At 53.0% G+C, this 3,837-nt stretch overlaps 1 pseudogene; it reads left to right on the plus strand.

Moving 5' to 3' along the window:
- The first annotated feature begins 371 nt into the window (after positions 1-371).
- On the plus strand, positions 372-3,547 carry LOC103638317 (uncharacterized; annotated as a pseudogene).
- Positions 3,548-3,837: the final 290 nt, after the last annotated feature.

Here is a 3,837-nt window from a genome sequence, read left to right on the forward strand (position 1 = left end):
AGGGGTATCTAGGATGTCATATCGTCAGATTAGAATCTAACGATCAGGATTATACCCGTGCTATGCGAATCGGAGGTGCACTATTGGACGCACGATCTCCCATCTACGGTCGAGAATCCATCAGCCCGAAGAGTTTTTCTACTTCTAATCTGTACCGCCCAATACAGGATCCACGTCGCCAAGCACGCATCGGCACACACCCATCTCCATCGCAGATCACAGATGCGACAGCCAGCAGCCTTCTTCTACCTCACAACCCCACCAGACGGCTGCACGGGACTGGTGGCCATGCAGACCACGACGGCGGCATCGACGAGAAACAGCCATCGAGGCCGAGTGTCAGCAACAGTCTAGGGGAGACGCTAGACGAGGCAGCCGTCGCGGAAGAGCGGCTCGCATATCCGAGCCAAGGGGTTATGTAAACGAGTGGGCCATGTGTTGGGTCGTAGGGTGAAGGGTATTTGAGTCTGCATTCTGTATGAACTGGTTATCAAAGAAATAGACAATACCAGAAAGCCTTCGTGCTTCCACCCGTCTTCTCAACTTCTCTATCTCTTTCCCCTTCCTCACGCCATTCCCCGCCTTCTTCTTCCATGTCGCTAACATCTGGTATCATATTAGGTCGTCCTGAATCCATTCTCTGTTGTGTCGCGACGCCCACGATCGCGGTGATGGAGCACCAAGACGCCGCCATCCGCAAGCTACTCGACGAAATGCGACTCATGGAGGCGCGTCTGTGCGAGCGCATCAGCGGACGCTGCGACGACGTCGAGCGCCACCTGGACGAGTGCTGTGAAGAGCCCTGTGATGAGACGCCTAGCTTCGACAAGGGTCCCATCTTCAATGAGGAACCCTGTTTCCACCGCCGCCTCCTCAATTCGGATCCGAGCTCTCCCTGCGACTGGGTCGATCTGCTCTCGGTCGTCCGTGCAGTGGCCCCGAGCTCCCGGGATTTGCTTCCTCCACCGGGCATCCGTGCCGTGCCGAGCAGCTACGTCACGAGCGGGTATCCGCGGGAGGACAGAGAACTTGTCCAGCCCCTGCGACGAGTCGAGTCGGCTACACGCGTCGAGTCAAGCGTTACTAGGGCCTCCAGCACTGAGCTAGACAGGGAGTTCATCGTCGCCTCCGCCTTCATCACAGCATCATCCACCTCCGGCACCAGCGCCCTCGAGGCAGGCGCGCGCGTGGACACGGCTAGCGAACCGGAGTTTCCGCCTCGTGCCACCCTCGGTGCCCACCCTGACTACGAACTTCGCCATGTCGAACCGGTGGGTCTTCTCGAAGGGGCGGTAGTCCGGCCACTTCTCGAAGAGCTTGAGCGCCAGCACAGCACGGCCCAGCGGGTCATCGTTGCGCGGGGACAATTGGTCCTCCACCGTCAGTACCAGCTGGACTCGTCCCCGCTCGACTCCTGCATCGTCTTCGTTCCTGAAAGACCGGCCGACCGGGAGATGGTCGAGGCATCGGCCGTCATGGTGGTGTGGGCGTACGACACCGCGTGCGACCGCGTCGGCGTGGAGGAGGTGAAGCATGCGTGCGAGGTCGGATGCAGCGGCGGCGAGATGTGCCTTTTCACGGACCTCCTCGGTGACTTGCTCTGCCGCATTCACCGCTCGCCGAACTCTCTCATGCTGGTCGCGGAGACAACAATCGGCACCAACAGCACGGAGATCGCCGGAATTGTCCGCAGCTGCGCTAAGACCGCTGTCTCTGTTGGCACCACCCAGCAGGCCAAAGAAGACCCCATTTACACCAAGGTTGGCTCCATCCTTGGCCTCCGCGTCTCGACCAACATGTGTTTGATGAATTGCTTCAAACTCATACAAAGTTGTTTCAGCTGGGATGCAGTGCCACATCGACAGCCTTGGCCACCACCTCATATGCAGGTTGAGTTTGGGTGTGGCAGTGCTGATTTATGTCCAATTCCATGGCCGTCTTTCACCACAGTTGGTACCAATGAGGAGATAATTGACATCACATCTGATGATGACAAGGTTGATAATGTGGTTGATCGGCTGATTGATGAACAGATCGTAGCAGTAGTCTTTGTGCCAGCGTGTATGGAAGCTACGCCTAATAATGGGATAAATACAAGCAAAACCAGGAGACCTTTGCTGCTCATCAGTCTCCTGAGTATGATAATGGATTGAAAGATAAGGATCAGAGAATATCATTTGAAGATGAGATATCTGAGGGTGGGCAAGCTGAACAAAGTACTCCACAACAGGAATTGTGTGCTATGCCACCAGATACTAGTGACCGTGAAACTGTTGAGAGGACAACCAAAAGTATTGAGGTGGAGCATTTCTCTCAGGTTGAGTCAAAGCATAAAATGAACTCTATGTTCGTGGAAGCTTCTGAGCATGTCACTATCACTCAGATTGAGAAGAAGCAGGTTCAACAAGTTGAGATAACTCATGAGTTAGATTCAATGCTGATATCTTCTAGGGAGCATTCTGATGAGGCACTTGAAGGGGAGAGAACAGTGCAGGCTGGGTTGGAACAAGAGTGTGAGGTGCTGGGGATATTGTCAACGATCACCTCGGATATTTTTGCAATAGGGCTCAGTCCAAATCAGTATACCGTGTATTTTTATCAGAATTTGATGGCCTGCATGATGTTGATCCGTCGCAGATTCTTGCTGTCATTTGGACGTAGTTGGGATGCAGTGACGTACAAGCAACCATGGCCACCACCCGTGCATGTTGTGATACTAGGAGATGGCTTGTCCGTCAGGCTTACACCTTGGCAACCATTTGATACTGATATCTACAGCTTTCCTGTGAACAGACCAGAATCATCTGCAAGTGTCATTGGTATTGCAACAGAATCAACGAGTGTGCCTATGATTCCCAAGGAAACAGTGTCTCGACAATCCTCTTGATGATGCAAAGGTGCCTTTATGAACAGATGATGCAATACAAATCTGAAGAGGGCTGTACTCGGGTAGTGAAATGCCTCCCACCGGCTGACGCAAGTTTACTTGTTTGGCTGTTAATCAGATGACATATCCATTGATTGCATTGATGTATGCGGTCCAAGTGATGAATTTTCTCAAGGACAAAGATGAGTCACCTTGAGAGGATGTTTTGCTGCTCCAGAAGGACCCATTTGATGGCAACAGGCATTAGAAACCCAACGTGACACTTGCCATCTCCTTGAGGAAAGATCCAGGAGTCATTGTTGCGTGCACTGCCCCAACCAACGAAGTACCAACATATGTGGAGGACTACACTAGTAGCTCAAAATCTGCAATTGCTGGCTAGTGGCTATCACCGATGCTCCCGGCATGACAACTAAAATTTCTTACCATCAGTGGCTTGGGGGCAAGCCACATTTCAAGCGGTGGGGAATGTCAGCAGCAGTCTAGGGGAGACGCTAGCGGCGATGTCCCAGCAAGGAGCAGCTCGCATATCCGAGCCAAGGGGTTATGTAAACGAGTGGGCCATGTGTTGGGTCGTAGGGTGAAGGGTATTTGAGTCTGTATTCTGTATGAACTGGTTATCAAAGAAATAGACAATACTAGAAAGCCTTCGTGCTCCCACCCGTCTTTTCAACTTCTCTATCTTCCTCACGCCATTCCCCGCCTTCTTCTTCCACGTCGCTAACTCCGAGCTCCCCATCGGTCACTGCTGGGCGAAAAAGTAGGCACAGGCAATGCATAACTCGAGAGAGGCATTATTACCGGAGATCAAAGCAGTAGGGAAGCTCTCCATCCGCGCGACGGCTCCACATCACGAACACCCCTAGGAGGAAGTTCCCAGCTCCAATGACTTCGATCTCCAAAGGTTAGACCGCACTCACGCCTGGCGTGCCTAGGCGACCCGCAATAGC

Source organism: Zea mays, chromosome 9 (genome assembly GCF_902167145.1).
Source record: "Zea mays cultivar B73 chromosome 9, Zm-B73-REFERENCE-NAM-5.0, whole genome shotgun sequence".
Taxonomy (NCBI): Eukaryota; Viridiplantae; Streptophyta; class Magnoliopsida; order Poales; family Poaceae; genus Zea; species Zea mays.